The 18,887-nt window shown below is 36.2% G+C and overlaps 1 pseudogene; it reads right to left on the bottom strand.

The window, feature by feature from the left end:
* Positions 1 to 345: 345 nt before the first annotated feature.
* LOC113690597 (nuatigenin 3-beta-glucosyltransferase-like) lies at positions 346 to 17,160 on the bottom strand (annotated as a pseudogene).
* Between the last annotated feature and the right edge of the window lie 1,727 nt (positions 17,161 to 18,887).

The raw sequence follows: 18,887 nt of genomic DNA, 5'->3' as shown, positions 1-18,887 counted from the left end.
TTCTCTATCTTTCCTTATTTTCCTTCTTAATTCCTCCACCAGCCGAGTCATATTATTTTAAATTAGGTTAGAATGAGAAATAAAAGTGCATGAAGTTTGTCTTGTATTATAGATGAAGAATCACAGCCATTTTTAGATTGGCATGAAACATAAAACCAAACGAGCAATGTGTCCGGATTCAACTCTCTTTATTATCATTGCAGCATCCCTTCATCCTTAGACAATAAACTGAACAAATTTAGAAAAAGTATCTAGAGACATTTTCCAATCTCAAAACATTTCATTTTGCGATCATAGTAGTGGTACTCCTTCGACAACTAACTCTTGACACCAAAAGCACATTCTTTAATTTAATGCACCAATTAAATCAAGCAGATTTTGATAGGATGATCCACTTTCTTCCACAGCCCCCTTTGCCAATGCTACCATCTTCTTTGCCCTCTTTCTGATTTCCTGGCTTTCTTCAGAGTTGCTCATCAATAGGCTTATTGCTTTCTCTATCTGTTTGCTTTCCACTACAGGACCCTCATTAATTGGAGATAAGTTCCAATGATCTGCCCCAACACTGACTCCAACTTTCAAAACCTGAACAAGTTTTTCATTGTAAAACTGCTCAGAAAACACTGGCCAAGTGATAGGGTGTTAATTGTTGGTTATTTTATTATTAATTTCCCTTTTATCCTTGCCAAATATTGTTTTAATTAGTAATATTTACTTATATTTGGTATTTGGACTTAGTTCCAGGGATTGGAGCAAGAAACTACAAAAAAGTAGGGACTTGCTCCATAAGTGGGAGACTTCAAGAAGGCTCCATCGACCTGGCCCTCAAGGAGAGGAAGAGACGGACTGCATTTGCTTGCTGATTAGGAGATTAGAGCTCTGCTGGCAATAGGAAACAAGCAATTCGGCAGGGCTCCAATTCTTTTGCTCCTTGACTTCTAATCCGTGGGGACCACTAGATAACTTGAGTCATTTCTTTTGGCTTTAAGAAGACAAACGTACAGGAGGTTTTGGGGGATCAATAGTTTTAGCTTAGTTTTTAGCATAGTTTAGTTTTATTCTTTCTTGGTTCCTTTGATGGCCTGGACCTCAATTAAATTATGTGGAGATTTTCTCATGAGGCGTGGTTAAGTTTCTCATCTAGTCGAAGGTCAATTTGAGGACTCGGTTCCGAACATCTGTGAGATCTAATTATTTTATTTATTTCTTTTATTTATTGGTATTTGTACGTTTCTTGATTTAATTGTTTAAGATTATTTTGTTATTTGAATGTCAAGGGCCCGATATTCGAATTAACCTAATAATCTACTGTCATATTAATTGATTGAATCCGTAATTGTTCTATCGATTAATACCAGTGGCGACTAGCGTGATTGGTTTCATATTAGGGAAACGTATGATCTAATTTAAATAAACCCTCGTAGCATGTTTGTTGGTTAGGGTTGGGCTTTTCTAATTATTAATGCAGTCAAGTAATTAAATCCTATGGTCGTACCTAGGATTATTTCTTGGTTAGAGAAATAGTTAACGGTCGTACCTTAACTATCGAGAAATTAAGGAAAGACTTGTTGTTCATCGCGTGTATGGCAACTATAACCAATCTATTAATGAGTAATTGAATTATCTTTGCGTCGATGATCAGTTGCATGGACCGTGTCTGAAAAGTTGTACCTTTGGCTAGAGTCATATTGGTTATTGATTAATTTCTATTAATTGTTTTATTAGTTAGTTAATTAGTCATTTTATATTCTCCAAAAACCTCCCCCATACTTTGGACTCTAAAAGAAATAAGTTATCCCCAGTCCCTGTGGATTCGACCCTACTCACCGCTATATACAAAATCTGTATTTTTCTTGAGTAGGTAATTATTATTGCACAGGTTCGACACCTGTCAATTTTTGGCGCCGTTGCCGGGGACTGGTGCCTGTTTAATTTGTTTCTTTTTGAGTTCATTTTATTTTCATTTTTAATTTATTTTTCTCTTATTTTTTTTATATAGCTTATAGCTTCTAACACTCCGTATTTTGGTGATATAATGGATTTTGTTTCCGGAGAAGGCGATGAAACTAGTTTTTTTTGCTAAGTTTGCATATTCAGAGGCACTAAACTCTATTAGAGAAAGAATGGCTGCTGCAACCTGTAAAATTTGTTACGCCAGGGATCATTCAACCGGTATGTGCCCCGAATATCAAGATAATCTGAGTGTCCCACTCAATAATTATGGAGATTTTTTACCCTGGTCTCAAACGTGGTATAACCCTAATCCAAACGGGTATGATCAAGGATGGTGGGATAACTCCAATTATAATTATACAACAGGGCCAATGAATTTTCAGCAGTATGAGTCTCAAGAATCGTCATTTATGTCAGGTATATCTCTTGAAGAAATAGTTGAATCAATAGCTACTAATACATACCAATTCCAACAGGAGACACAAATGAGGAATGAGATGATGAAGGATGCAATGAGTAATCTGACAGATCAACTATATCTATTGACGTCCAGAATAAATCGATTGGCTTCTCAAATGGAAGAATTACCCTCGAAAACCATTGTTGATCTAGAAGAAAACGAGAGTGCAATTTGCTTGACTAGTGATGAGTGTGAGGACTCGCAAATTTCTTGTATTTTTCTCAAAAATTCCCTTTTATTTGAAAATTATTTGGTAACTATTATTTCATGTTATCCATGGTTCAATCACCCTAGAAAAGTACCAATAACCATAGGAAATTAGGGTTTTCCTATTCGTTTTCAATTCAAGGTGAAATTGGATTTTTCGTGTAACCGCAGTATAATTATCCGGTACCGAGTAGGGATCAAATTTGGTGCTTAAGAGTGACTTTTAGGTGAGAAATAATATGTGATTAGAAGCAATGATAAAAAGTTAGGGAATAGGGAGTAAAAACCCTAGTACGTGCGATTTAAGAGAAAACGCGTCACACCGACGTGTACCGTGTATTACCAATTGAACCATCACTTGACCACCACTTTCTTGCCATACAAGTTTAACACTAGTGAAGCAAAATATCTTCCCCCTCTTGGCTCTCCTATTGGCCGAAATTTGTGGCCCAAGTGCAAGGGATGAAAGAGAAAATTTTGTGGTTGTAAGTAAGCCAAGTGTTAGCCAAACTTGTGGCTAGAATTAATTCTTATCTTTCCAACCTTCTTATAAGACAAACTAAGCTTAATCTTCCTCATTTCTTCTTCTTCATGGCCGACCAAAGAGAGAGAGAAAGGGAGAGCAAGTGAAAACAATTTTCTTCTTGAGTTACACCAACCAAGTGCTAGAATCGAATTCTAAACCGATTAAAGTGTGGGTTGTGAGTTAGGAAGCTTGTGGAACTAAAAATTTTTCAAAGGAGGTGGAGTATCACTCATTCAAGCCTTGCTTTTGAGGTATAAAGTCTGATCTTGGTCCTTGTTCATTTAATTTTTGGTTAAAGATGTGATTTTATGGAGGATTAACACTTGAATGCATGAATTTCCAGATTTGGGTTTTCATTTCTTCTCTTTCTGCCCGGTTTTAGTACTCTATGTTAGAGGCCGAATCAGTTCTTACCCAAAACATGAAAGTTATAGAGAATGATGTTTTCTAGTTACCTGTAAAATTTCAGCTCAATCCGAGCTTGGTACCATGTGAAAAGTCCAAAATACCCTTACTGTTTTAAGTATTTCCTAAGCAGTCCGTGTGATCAGTTAAGTCCAGTTTATCCCGTTTTTTGACTAGGATTCATTCTGATTTAGTGTTTTGCCAAAACATGAAAGTTGTAGTATTCTGAATTAGTTTTCAAATGCCTCTAAGAACACCTGATTCGGACTTGTGTACTCTAAGATATGTCCATTACAGTGTTCTGCGTTTAAACAGCCGACGAATTGGTTTCTGGTTTAGTAATTCGAGCATTTGACCAAGTTACATTAGAAACTGGACTAAGTGACCTTCATGAACATTGTAGCCCTGAGTCTTAGCTTCGAAACGGCATAGGTTGCGTCTTAATCCGATAAGCGTAGCCTCGGATAAGTTATTTCCGCTTTCATACGTCAAATCTGTCTTTTGCTAAATTGAATTTCTGCACTTGTTATTACTGTATTTCTTATTCTTATGATATTGTGAGCCTATGGAACGGCTCTTGACTTGAATTGCTTATGTGTGATGTTGGGTTGTGGTTGAGGAAAAATAATGAAGCCGAAATGGCTGGAAAATTTGGTAAACACAAAGGGCGTGCTGCCCAAATTTTCGCTCGAGGGCTAGGTTTCTATTTGAACTTGTATACTTTTGTTTAGCCAATACCATGACCGGTTTTCCATTTTAAAACATGATTTTTCATCCTTGGGTTCAAACAACCCTCTTCTTACTTGAAAGTGATCTTTACACGTTTCATTCCTAATTAGTCGGGTTTCTTTGTTTCCCTTAAATGTTTTGCTCGATAAACTGTAATATGCTCTCTTGTTCAACCATAGGTTTCATTGGTGACTAAGGGTAATATCCGGAAGGATATTTTGCACGTTATTGTGCGTAAATAGGTGAGTGTTCTATATACGTTTTGTTTCTATGACTATGTGGATTGTTGGATCTATGTGATTATTTGTGACTATTTGATTAAATGTTACTTGTTTTCTATGATTTTTAAAATGAACTTTTGCTAGGTGAGTGTATACTTTATCGCACTCGACCTAAATAAATATGAAATTTTCGGTGATTAAATGTTGAAATACTAGTTGCGCATGAATGTAAGCCTTTTGGCTGAACTGGGCCCTTGCTCTTGTTACCGATCGACTCGAGCCAGAAGCGGACTCGGTCGGGCGATATGGTGATCTGGGTGAATTTGGTATACTCGAGTATTACCTTGTAGTCCGGCAACGTCCGGATGGGTGGAGTCCGGCCAACGTCCGGAAAGGGATGAATGAACAAAAGCAGGCACGAGGGTTTTGCTTCTCAAAAAGGAAATTTTTAAATCATTGGAGGAATAAGGGGAAATGTCAAGGGAACGAACGAACAAACAAATAGCTCCTCGTGAGCCTGTATCCTTTTAATGAATGTATTATCATTGCTTTATATTGGACATGTTTTCTGGATTAAATGTTATTACATGACTAATGTTCCTCGTTTAATTACTTGTTTATATATATAGAACCTCACTGGGCTTTTTAGCTCATACCACGTCAATTGTTTTCCTTAGCAGGGGAAGGCGAGCAAAGACGAGCGTTCTGTATAGTCTAGTTGATCTAGTTCTTTGGCCTTGTAATGGTTCTCGCCCTAGTGCTTGGCACGGGCTGGTTGTATGAGGAATGAGAACCCTTGTATATTCGATGTTTGTACTTGAATGGAAAAAAACTTTGAAGACTTCTGGTGTGTAGAAGTTTCTTATCTTTTACTTGAGCATCTATTGTCTATGGATGTATATACATGATTCGAGTTCCATAGTGAGTGAGTCCTGGCGAGAGCTGGGCAGGCGACCCGCTGAACCCTGGGGTACGCCCTAGGGGGAAGTGGGGCCGTCACAATGAGGAGATGCAAGAGTGTCAAAATGAGAAATCTACAGATGCAGTTGAAAAAGAAGCCAAAAAGGAAGAAATGGAACCCCAACCACAACCCATTCAAGTGAAAGAATCCAGTGAAGAATCATCAAATGTGGTGACACCACCTCCACTCCCTAACCCGCATTTTCTTAACTCTTACTCTATGATTTCTGTTAATGAGATTGATTTTGTTATACCGGAAGTTCTTGAGTCTCATGGCAGGAATGAGTTAAGAGTGGAGATGGCGAAATATCTTGAACCAATAAATGCGTGTGGTGGAGGAGTGAGTGAAGAATTTAGATTAATGTTGATCGGTTTGACGCCATCTACTAGTTCACGGAAGATCGTAGCTCGTGTGCTGAAGGATTACTCTATTTACAAGGGCTATCAGGACTATATAGAGGATGAAGCACTGAAACGAGGCACAAGATTTTATCCTCCGTGAATAAATATGGCAATGTCTAGCCAAAAACATTAAAGAAGGGCGCTTTTTGGGAGGCAACCCAAATATTGATTTTATTATTTTTTGTTGTTCATTTCTTTCATTTTTTGTTTCTCAGTTGAGTAGTAATGGTCTTCATATTTTTCTCTACTGTGGCAGGAAGTCCAATCTTGGCGTGCCCACGCGGTGTTTGTGTCTCCTGAGATCAGTGGACGTTTACCAATCTTGGCGTGCCCACGCGGTGTTTGACGACCCAAAAATGAATTAAATTTTTTTTTTTAAATTCACATTGAAAAAAAAAATCAAAAATTAAAATTCGGGAAAAAATTTTTGGAAAAAAACATTGAAAAAAAAACCCAAAAAAAAAACTATTTTTTTTCTCTTTTCTTTTTCTTTCTTTCTTTCTTCGTTTTTTCTTTCTTTCTTTTTCTTTTCTTTCTTTCCTTTCTTTCCCTTTTCTTCTTCTTCTTCTTCCCCGCAGCCTGGTTTTTTCTTTTTCCTTCTTTTCTTCTTCGGCCGACGCACCTCCATCGCGCGTCACCGCCTCCCTCGCTCACCTCCAACTCGCCGTGCCTCTCTCTTCCCGCCGCGACAGCCGCACGCCACCAGCTCCACCCTGCGCCGCCCACTACCAGAGCACGCCACCGCCACCCTCTCTTTCTCCATCATCTCCTCCCTTCTCCACCTCTGCAGTCGCACGAGCTCACTCCAGGACGCCGCTCCTCCGCCGCAGCCCCAGCCCCAGGAGTTTTCTCGCGCGCCGCCTGCCGCTACCACCAGCGCGCAGCAGCCTGCACCAGCTCGCTCCCACCTCAGCCACCGCCTCACGAGCTCGCCAAGCTCCGCGCGCAGCTCCCTCCACTGCTGTCCGCGTGCGACAGCAGACCAGGACGTCACCTCAACCCGCGCACCCCGCAGCCAGCAACCTCGCGCGCCAACAGCTCCTCCTCCCTCGCGAGCCTTTCTTTCCAGCCACGCCGTCACCACCTGTCAGAAATTGACAGGTGGAGGTATTGTAATTCCTTCTCCAATTAGCTTAAATTTCTGAAATTTGTGTATGGATTTCTTGACGGATAAAAAAAGGTGTTGATTTGGGCATTTTCTAGGGTAAATTTTGGACAGAATTGGGTTGAATTGCTGCCATAGTGGGGATATTTTCTGCTATTCATTGCATTGTTGGCTGTTTGATTAATTTTTCCCTGTGACTCACCAGTGGTACTGGTTGAGATCTTTTGCCTATCGTTGTGGCTTCTATTTGAGCATACTTGCTTATTTTAAAGTTTCAGTTCTTGTGGTTGAGTTGCTGCCGTTGAATTTAATTCTTTCCTGTCTGTGCACCAGTGGTACTGGTTGCGGCATTGCTTAGATTTCTTAAACTTTCTTAATTTCTATTCGGTTGTTGCTGGAATTGCTGGTTCCTTGGCCCAAGTGCTATTTTGAGCGTTTGACTTGGGTATTTGACTGTCCAATTGGTGACATTTGTTGAGTTTTACTTGCTCCAATTGGTTGAATTCATTGCTTTGTTGGGGTCCCTGTTGGTATCACTTGAGTTCTGCTTTGTTAGTTTCGGTATCGTGCCCCTTGATCTTATTTTGACTGAATTAGAGACTCAGTGCATATTCATTCAATTTGCTGTGTTGTTAGGGTACTTTTCTAGCCTTTGGGGTGCCTCAGGTGTGCATTTTATTAATTGGGTTGGCCATGTGGTTCCCTTCTTTCCTGTACATGCACCAGTGGTACTGGTTGGGCTAATTTGTTTACAATTTCTTATTTCGATATGATTGAGCATCTGTGACTGAGTATCCTTCGATCTTGCTGCTTTGTTGGGATTGTTTTTTGTGTCAATTGAGTATCATTTGGTACTTTCTGTCTGGAGTCTATTGAGCTGCCTTTGGTTGGGGTGTATTGCATTTAATTGGTGCATTGGACGGCTCCTGTGCCATTTCCGTTGCTTATTGAAGTAGGTTGCCTCCATTTGCCTTGTGTGGGAGTATTTTGTCCTTTTCATTTCAATTGCTAAATTCATTGGAGCACTTGTTGCGGTTTTGGGATGCATTGTTATTGCATTTGGCTAAGCAGGGGACCACCCAGGGGCTAACAACTGGGTCCAACTCCGAATGCAAGTTGCATAACATGGCGCAGAATTTGGCAGCACTCCGCCTGACCCACTCCTGTTTTGACAACTTCAGGGAAGTACCGTTATCCTTCCCCTTCCTTTTGCTGTTAGTTTATCACATTGAGGGCAATGTGTGAATTAGGTGTGGGGGGGATCAGTTTGGGTGCTAGTATTTCCAGTTTTCGGTTTTTAGGTGTTTTTCCTTTGTTTTAATTTGATATTTATCTCTCTTTTTCGCTTATTTTCTTTTCTTTTTCTGAGTGGTCAGTTCTTATTTGAATACCAAGTTTTGATGTTGGATTGTTGCCTCTAATTCTGCTATTGCCAAATTTTATTAGTAAAAAGGTATCAAGTTGATGTGGTTGAGTTCAGGAACATCTCTTTGGTGAATATCAATAATTGCTTAATTTTTCCAATTTTTGGTTAATTTTTCTAGGCATAGGGAATGATTGTTGGCATTTTTCACGTGAATTGGTCCGGTTATTAATTTTAGTTCTCCATGTCTGAAAATTTGAGGCTGGCTGCTGTTATTCTTGTGTTGCTTTTAGATATCGTGCTATATGATTGTAAATAAGAGTTGACTGTACTCCGCTAGTAGTTATTACTGAGTAACCGGGGATCTTCACCTAAAGTGTTGATTTTCGCGTCAAAAGGTAATAGTTGCTATGAGTGCGTGGTCCCGTAGCAATTAGAACTGAGTAACCGGGCTCCTCCATCTGGCAAATGTTGAAATTCGCGTCAAAAAACTCTAAGAGCTATAGACTAAGTCTTTTGTTACTCAAAAAAACAAAAAAAACAAAAAAAAAACAAAAGAAAAAAAAAATAAAATAAAGATTGTGTTAGTATGTGAATAAATCAGCTTGCCGGTTTGTGATCGTAATGTCGAGATTTTGATTAATAGTTGGACCATTTGCTGATAAAGGTAAGCAACCATTCCTTTCTCTTAGATTAGTTTGCTTTAAATTGGAGGAGTTGGTGGTTAAGAGGCTAACCGAGGTGATTTTTCTTGGATCTTAACTTGTGATGTTTGATATATATTTTTCTGGATATCTTGGCAATACGGTAGTTGGAGCAACAACCATTGTCAAATTTTGGTGTTCAATTGCTGTTCCCATGCTTGAGGGCAAGCATGATTCAGGTGTGGGGGGAATTGATAGAATGTTAATTGTTGGTTATTTTATTATTAATTTTCCTTTTATCCTTGCCAAATATTGTTTTAATTAGTAATATTTACTTATATTTGGTATTTGGACTTAATTCCAGGGATTGGAGCAAGAAACTACAAAAAAGTAGGGACTTGCTCCATAAGTGGGAGACTTCAAGAAGGCTCCATCGACCTAGCCCACAAGGAGAGGAAGAGACGGACTGCATTTGCTTGCTGATTAGGAGATTAGAGCTCTACTGGCAATAGGAAACAAGCAATTTGGCAGGGCTCCAATTCTTTTGCTCCTTGACTTCTAATCCGTGGGGACCACTAGATAACTTGAGTCATTTCTTTTGGCTTTAAGAAGACAAACGTACAGGAGGTTTTGGGGGATTAATAGTTTTAGCTTAGTTTTTAGCATAGTTTAGTTTTATTCTTTCTTGGTTCCTTTGATGGCCTGGACCTCAATTAAATTACGTGGAGATTTTCTCATGAGGCGTGGCTAAGTTTCTCATCTAGTCGAAGGTCAATTTGAGAACTCGGTTCCGAACATCTGTGAGATCTAATTATTTTATTTATTTCTTTTATTTATTGGTATTTGTACGTTTCTTGATTTAATTGTTTAAGATTGTTTTGTTATTTGAATGTCAAGGGCCCGATATTCGAATTAACCTAATAATCTACTGTCATATTAATTGATGGAATCCGTAATTGTTCTATCGATTAATACCAGTGGCGACTAGCGTGATTGGTTTCATGTTAGGGAAACGTATGATCTAACTTAAACAAACCCTCGTAGCGTGTTTGTTGGTTAGGGTTGGGCTTTTCTAATTATTAATGAAGTCAAGTAATTAAATATTATGGTCGTACCTAGGGTTATTTCTTGGTTAGAGAAATAGTTAACGGTCGTACCTTAACTATCGAGAAATTAAGGAAAGGCTTGTTGTTCATCGCGTGTATGGCAACTATAACCAATCTATTAATGAGTAATTGAATTATCTTTGCGTCGATGATCAATTGCATGGACCGTGTCTGAAAAGTTGTACCTTTGGCTAGAGTCATATTGGTTATTGATTAATTTCTATTAATTGTTTTATTAGTTAGTTAATTAGTCATTTTATATTCTCCAAAAACCTCCCCCATACTTTGGACTCTAAAAGAAATAAGTTATCCCCAGTCCCTGTGGATTCGACCCTGCTCACCGCTATATACAAATTCTGTATTTTTCTTGAGTAGGTAATTATTATTGCACAGGTTCGACACCTGTCACCAAGTAATCAATGGCACCCCAGCAGTCATAGCTTCCATCGTCGAATTCCAACCACAGTGAGTCATAAACCCTCCAACTGCCGGATGGTTCAAGATCTTTAACTGCGGAGCCCAACCTCTAATGATCAGACCTGTGTTTCCTTCAGTTATTCTTTCTTCAAAACCATCTGGCAGCCAGCTCTCTTCAGTCTCTTGTTGATTATCTTGGTCATTATCTCTCTTCCTGACAACCCAAATGAACGGTTGGTTCGAAGTCTCAAGAGCTAATGCAATTTCCTTGAGTTGGGAGGTTGAGAATCTTACAACACTTCCAAAAGAAACGTAGAGGACTTGGTTGGCCCCCTGAGTGTCAAGCCAGTTTAAGCAACTATCCTTCCCATCGGCAGTAGTGTCAGTTTTCTCCTTGTTGGAGAAGTAGAAAAGAGGTCCAATGGTCCAAAACTTTATCCCTCTTACCTTTTCAAAGTAATCACCATATTGAGAATCCAACTCATAAAAAGTGTCAAAAAGCAAGCCGAAGCTCCTAAGCTCTGATTCTTTGATTGGTTTTACTATCATTTCAAAGTACGGTGTTGTTTCCTTCATGTGATCCTCCAATTGGGACTTCTTCATTTCAATCTTGTTTGGTAAACCAGGGATCAAGAAACTCTCAGAATCTGAGCTGACTGACTTATGAGGCTCATATTGCCAAAGGTTATGGCGCAAACAATGAGAAATGAAGCTTTCTGGATAGATCATTGTTGGATATTTTAATAAAAAATATCACATATTTATTTTGAATTCAAATAAAATAAATTACAAATTCTTTAAATAAATTTTCAGTTACAAATTGAAACTTTTAAATGTGTAACTTATGGGTTTGATGTCTTGCTTTTATAACTTATGAAATGATTAGGTTTTATGAATTCATTTAGTGATTTTTTACCGTTATACAATGAATATAGACTCTTCAATTTGTAACTGAAATATGAAAGTGTTAATTCCTATTAATGTTGGTAGTTTAACATTCCTAATTTCTTAGCCTATATATAAGGCATCTATCAACCAAACCAGATATATACTTTGCTATCTATATACTACCTTCTAGTTTTCCTCCACTATTATAAGTGTTTATAGGGCAAAGAACAGTGTTAGTGTGAGGTTTCTGTCTTGCTCCAATAGTGTAGATTGGAGTAGACTACAGTGTGCAAAAGGCTGGACTGTTGTATCCTGGAGGCGACGTGCTGAGACCTACTATACCGGAGGATACTCTGTAGGGGCGCGAATCGTCTTAAAGAGAGCGACCTAGTCCGCGCCTCAACCCATGCCAAATCAACATATTTATGGTACAAAGTATTTGCATTTTTAATGCAAGATTAAGGTATGAATTTTTGTTAATTTATTTGTTAAATTGTATTAGAGAAATTATTGTGACTTATATGATTTATTTTGGTCTAGTACCAACAATTTTAAGACGATTAGCCTCTTCACATAAGATAAGGTTATCATTGCATGTTTTGCTTCTAAATAAGCTAATCATAAAACTAACATAATTCTGACGATGAGAATCTTACATGGTGTATAACATAATCCGGACAAACTTTAATAAACAAGATATTTCATGTGAATGGGCATAATTATAGACTGAGATTAGAAAGGATAATATTCATTGGTTATATATGCTTTAGAGTCTGGTATCAATATTGTGTAAGCACTTATAAATAATTCGCAATATATATCTTTGAATCCAAGTTGTCTATTATTAACAAAATATCATGTATTTGTTTGTTCAAGGGAAACATGATACTTGCATGATATCTTTCAATATTAGTAGACCGAATACAATAATTTTTTGCCATTTTTGAGTTTTTAATATATGTTGTATGAAGCAACTATTTTCACATAAGCTTGTCATGTTACATAGTGAACTTTCAATGTCTCTTTTATTAACGGATTTATTTCGATTGAAAATTTTGGCATTGACATATAAATGATTAATTTGGTGATAAAGATATATACTCCATGAAATGCATGTATAACGTGGCCAGTTATTATCTTAAGAATAGTGGTATCATGGTGCATAAAAAAAAAACTGCAATTATGAGGGTTCAGGTTATATTTAAATAGTGGGGGTTTAAAATTCTCTAATTTTTATCTTGAATTCATATGATCTTAGTCAAGCTTGAGGTTTGCATTTTCACAAGCAATAAACGATACTGATTATACATGAAGAAAAGATTACACTATCACCAAGGAAAAATTATATACATGGATAATAGCTTTAGTGGCTTGAAGTTGTGAAATATAAAGTTATTAGCCATATAATTCTCAACAACTCTATTCTCTTAACTTGTATTTTGTTAAAATTGTGAATATGAACTTTTCAGTTGAAAATGTGATGTTGTACATTGAACAATATGTATTCGAGTCAAAGGCCATCAATTTGCAGGCAACCAACAACTTTTGGATTTATATTAAATTATTTCATGTTGTTTGCTATGTGGTTGTCTTTGTATTTAATGCAAACTGGAATACTTAATTTCCTTGCCAAGCATGACTATAGTAAGACTATGCTTGGATGGAAATGCAAACAGTGGATGTTGACTAAGCTGGTAGCTATGAATTTGAAACTCTTGAGATTTTTCATTATAAGGCTTGCATTACTTGCAAGTTGAAATTTGAAATTAAAACATAATAGTGCATTGACTATTATATTTTTTGAATTTTCTTAATCTCTAATTTGAGTTGTGCAGATTAAAAAGTGAGGCATGATTTGGATAGATTTGAATTACTTATGAAGTTTTCTTGCAAAAGAAAATTCATTGAGGACTATGAGAGTGGCGGGTTACTAGATTACTAGCCACTGAGAAGATTACAAAAATGATGGAAATTAATGTGGCTTTGCTTGATGTGAGCAAATATATGCCCATTCTATTTGCTCAAGTTATGAGTATAACATAATTATTGTTTTTTGAATCTATTCTAACTTTATTTGGAGTTGTGCAGACTAGCATTCACTGACAAGTATGACCTGATGTGAAGGTACTTGAAATATTTTTGATATTTTTGCAAAAGCAAAAATACCCATGGAGTTTTTTGAGAATGGCTTCTAGTGCATCACTAGACTACTGGCCATAGAAAAAATTTAAAAATTACTTATGAGTAAATATACGCCTACACTATTTGGCAAAAATATATGGATGAGAAATTTTCTCATCGAAGATTGGTTCCATGTATTTGGACCACTAAGAGATTATTTGAAAAAATTCGAGAATATCATATCTTTGTTATTTTATTTGTGTTGAATATATAAATCTCAAGCTTGAGTCAAGGATATGATACACATCGAGGGGGATAAGACAAAAGTCTCATATATGTTAAAAATCACCTATGAGGATACAACCACCTAGGGACTGGAGATCCCAAGAACTAGGTTAGAGACAAACGAATCATAGAGTGATTTGGTTGATTAATATGCACTACTTTGATTATATTGTCTATCCCTATGATGTAAGTGCATTTGTGATCCTATGGCGATAAGCGAGGTTGGGATTTTTATTCCCTTAATGAGTTCTATAGCCCTTATGGGTGGGATGTCTAAGTCATAGGAGCATCCTTGATAGACTCACCTATATGAGTGTGGAAGTAGGGCCGCTTCCTATGAGAATTTGGGCTGGTTCTCTAGAGCACTCATGAAAACCGGGATAAAGCACAAGGCCATAAATGTGCTGGCTTATGAAACCTATTTGAGAACACTGAAAGGTTCATGTGTGTGACACGATATCACGTGCCCTCAAGTAGTCATCGTTTAAAGGCTAAGTCCACTTTAACTCTAGCACGGGAATTGTTGAGCACTAAGTGAAGGTTTAAAGGCATTGCCACCTTCATTATGCATGAATTTTTAATCTTTGCCCTATTAAGTGTTAAGTTTTGAATATTATATTTTTTATTAAAATAAGTGGGGGATTGTTGGATATTTTAATAAAAAATATCACATATTTATTTTGAATTCAAATAAAATAAATTACAAATTCTTTAAATAAAAAATATCACATATTTATTTTGAATTCAAATGCAATGAGTTACAAATTTTGAAATGAATTTTCAGTTACAAGATCACTATTAAAAATGTAACTTATGAGATTTATGTCTTGCATTTGTAACTTATGAAATGATTAGGTTTTATGAATTCATTTAGTGATTTTTTACCGTTATACTATGAATGTAGACTCTTCAATTTGTAACTGAAATATGAGGTGTTAATTCCTATTAATATTGGTATTTTAATATTCCTAATTTATTAGCCTATATATAAGGCATCTATCAACCAAATCAAATATATACTTTGCTATCTCTATACTACCTTCTATTTTTCCTCCACTACTATAAGAGTTGATAGGGCAAAGAACAGTGTTAGTGTGAGGTTTCTGTCTTGTTTCAATAGTGTAGATTGGAGTAGACTACAGTGTACAAAAGGCTGGGCTGTTGTATCCTGGAGGCGACGTGTTGAGACCTACTACACCGGAAGATACTCCGTAGGGGCGCGAATCGTCTTAAAGAGAGCGACCTAGTCCGTGCCTCAACCCATGCCAAATCAACATATTTATGGTACAAAGTATTTGCATTTTTAATGCAAGATTAAGGTATGAATTTTTGTTAATTTATTTGTTAAATTTTATTAGAGAAATTATTGTGACTTATATGATTTATTTTTGAGAATGGCTTCTAGTGCATCACTAGACTACTGGCCATAGAAAAAATTAAAAAATTACTTATGAGTAAATATACGTCTACACTATTTGGCAAAAATATATGGATGAGAAATTTTCTCATCGAAGATTGGTTCCATGTATTTGGACCACTAAGAGATTATTTGAAAAAATTCGAGAATATCATATCTTTGTTTTTTTATTTGTGTTGAATATATAAATCTCAAGCTTGAGTCAAGGATATGATACACATCGAGGGGGATAAGACAAAAGTCTAATATATGTTAAAAATCACCTATGAGGATACAACCACCTAGGGACTGGAGATCCCAAGAACTAGGTTGGAGACAAACGAATCATAGAGTGATTTGGTTGATTAATATACACAACTTTGATTATATTGTCTATCCCTATGATGTAAGTGCATTTGTGATCCTATGACGATAAGCGAGGTTGGGATTTTTATTCCCTTAATGAGTTCTATAGCCCTTATGGGTGGGATGTCTAAGTCATAGGAGCATCCTTGATAGACTCACCTATATGAGTGTGGAAGTAGGGCCGCTTCCTATGAGAATTTGGGCTGGTTCTCTAGAGCACTCATGAAAACCGGGATAAAGCACAAGGCCATAAATGTGCTGGCTTATGAAACCTATTTGAGAACACTGAAAGGTTCATATGTGTGACACGATATCACGTGCCCTCAAGTAGTCATCGTTTAAAGGTTAAGTCCACTTTGACTCTAGCACGGGAATTGTTGAGCACTAAGTGAAGGTTTAAAGGCATTGTCACCTTCATTATGCATGAATTTTTAATCTTTGCCCTATTAAGTGTTAAGTTTTGAATATTATATTTTTTATTAAAATAAGTGGGGGATTGTTGGATATTTTAATAAAAAATATCACATATTTATTTTGAATTCAAATAAAATAAATTACAAATTCTTTAAATAAATTTTCAGTTACAAATTGAAACTTTTAAATGTGTAACTTATGGGTTTTATGTCTTGCTTTTATAACTTATGAAATGATTAGGTTTTATGAATTCATTTAGTGATTTTTTACCGTTATACAATGAATGTAGACTCTTCAATTTGTAACTGAAATATGAAAGTGTTAATTCCTATTAATGTTGGTAGTTTAACATTCCTAATTTCTTAGCCTATATATAAGGCATCTATCAACCAAACCAGATATATACTTTGCTATCTATATACTACCTTCTAGTTTTCCTCCACTATTATAAGTGTTTATAGGGCAAAGAACAGTGTTAGTGTGAGGTTTCTGTCTTGCTCCAATAGTGTAGATTGGAGTAGACTACAGTGTGCAAAAGGTTGGGCTGTTGTATCCTGGAGGCGACGTGCTGAGACCTACTACACCGGAGGATACTCCGTAGGGGCGCGAATCGTCTTAAAGAGAGCGACCTAGTCCGCGCCTCAACCTATGCCAAATGAACATATTTATGGTACAAAGTATTTGCATTTTTAATGCAAGATTAAGGTATGAATTTTTGTTAATTTATTTGTTAAATTTTATTAGAGAAATTATTGTGACTTATATGATTTATTTTGGTCTAGTACCAACAATCATGATTCTTGGTATGTTCAGCTTCTCGGCTAAATCACATGTCCAAAAAAAGTGCTTGTCCGAGATAATACAATGAGGATTAAGATGCTGTACTAGTTCTTCCATTGGTTTCTGAAAGCATTTCTTTTGTAGTTGCCGCGGTGAAATACTCGATTCCTTCTGGTAGTCCCACTTCAGCTGATGGGAATTTCAAGTTGTTAATTGTAATGTCGTGGCCTAACTCGATGGCATGATCAATGGAGGATTGAAACAGGACAGTGTTGTATTTGGTGGAGAGAATAGTTACCTTAACGCCCTGAGCAGCAAATAGCCTGGCAACATTAACAAGAGGGATCATGTGGCTTGGGCTCAAGTATGGAAGAAATAGGACATGAAGTTTATCATTGTCCACAAATTCCATAGTCAAATTACTACTTTAAAAATATAAATTTTGCAAGCTTTGACAAAGCTGTATTGCAGAATCTTTATGTACAAAATGTTGAAAAGTTCTACAATCCAAATTTGGGTAGGACAAAAGGGCTATGTAGAGGCAAAATCTTGCACCTACTTGTATTACCTTGATTACTTCACTCGTCTAGTCAAGAAAAGCTGAAAAAGGCGGGGCTATCTCCCTCGGAATAAGCTCCGATGCTTAAGTTAGTGAAATGGAAGAAGGAAAGAGGCTCGGTGTACCAGAGAATTCAGCAATTACTTCACTCCCTATCCTTTCATTGTTTAATGCACAGCCACAATTGTCAAGATAGGTGACATCCACTTCTACCCTGTTTCTTCTTTCCAGGCTATGATATTGATATATAAAGACTGAACATAGACTTTATCATTTGTTAATTTTTTTTTGGTGTAAGCGGAAATTTCTTTTGTTAATAAGAAATTGTTAGTCTTGATATAATTTGTGCTCTATTCTTTTACAGAAATTTAATTCATCAAAATTTAAGGTTGGGTGCTGGCTAACATAATGTCTATATTTATTATTCTAGACTCAAAAGATATTTTATTTCTAAATTGTAATCAGGATGTACTATATTTATTGATAAGGTACTAAACAGATTTGCTCAAACCCGAGACATCTCACTTACACTTCCTTCCCCCATACCATCCAACCCATCCCTCCCCCTTATCATTTGTTAAATCATTGTTGGTTGAATGCTGTATTCCTTGGATTGGTTTAATTCAAGGGATAATTTCATAAACCTCCCCTGAGATTTCTGACAATTTTACTGATCTTCCCTAAGGTTTAAAAAATTACACATACCTCCCTTGATTTGATAATTTTAGTAACAAAACCTTGAATATCCAAAAATACTCTTGTGTAATGAGTTTTAAATTATTTTCTTATAGAATTATAAGATTATCTAATGTAATTATAAGGAAAAGGTGCCGAATTTTTATTGGCAAAAAATTAAAATAAAAAGGAATAAGAAGGAAAAAGAATGAAAATATAATTTTAAAGTCATTTTAAGTATAAGCATACTAAACAATGGAATTTCATTAAAATATTTAAGAGTAGTATTGTTATTTTAAATGACAAGGGAGGTATGTGTAATTTTTTAAATCTCAAGAGAGTTCAGTGAAATTGTCAAAAATCTCAAGGAGGTTTCTGAAATTATCCCTTAATTCAATCATTTTGTTGTGTTTCGTGTAAGTCTTTTCCAAAAGACTTACCCGAAACACAACAAAATGCGTGTAAGTCTTTTCCAAAAGACTTACACGAAACACAACAAAATGATTGAAGTAAGGGATAATTTTAGAAACCTTCCTTGAGCTTTCATGAAATATCACCTAGCTCTCCTGAATTTTTCAAAATCTCACTTAGCACCCTTGAAGTGATAGTAGGACCATATGCTAATATCAAACGTGATGAATTGTCAATAATACCCTCATATTTAAATTTTCTAAACTTATTTTTCTTTCTCTAAATGTCAATGAAATATAAGATTTAATCAATGAAATATTCAGCGCATTTGGAGAAAAATAGTTGCAAGTTCTTTTTTTCCACTTTTTTTTGTGTTTCACAACTTTATTTATTTATTTAGTTATTTGTGCCTATTCATGTAGAATGCAAGAGAAATAAAGTAACTAAAACTCCAAACTGCAGTTTTTCAAATTCTGAGTTTTTTATAATAAAAT

The sequence above is a fragment of the Coffea arabica genome, chromosome 1e (assembly GCF_036785885.1).
Source record: "Coffea arabica cultivar ET-39 chromosome 1e, Coffea Arabica ET-39 HiFi, whole genome shotgun sequence".
NCBI classification, from domain to species: Eukaryota; Viridiplantae; Streptophyta; class Magnoliopsida; order Gentianales; family Rubiaceae; genus Coffea; species Coffea arabica.
Note: the sequence above shows the minus strand (reverse complement) of the source record. Positions and strands in the feature narration are given on the sequence as shown.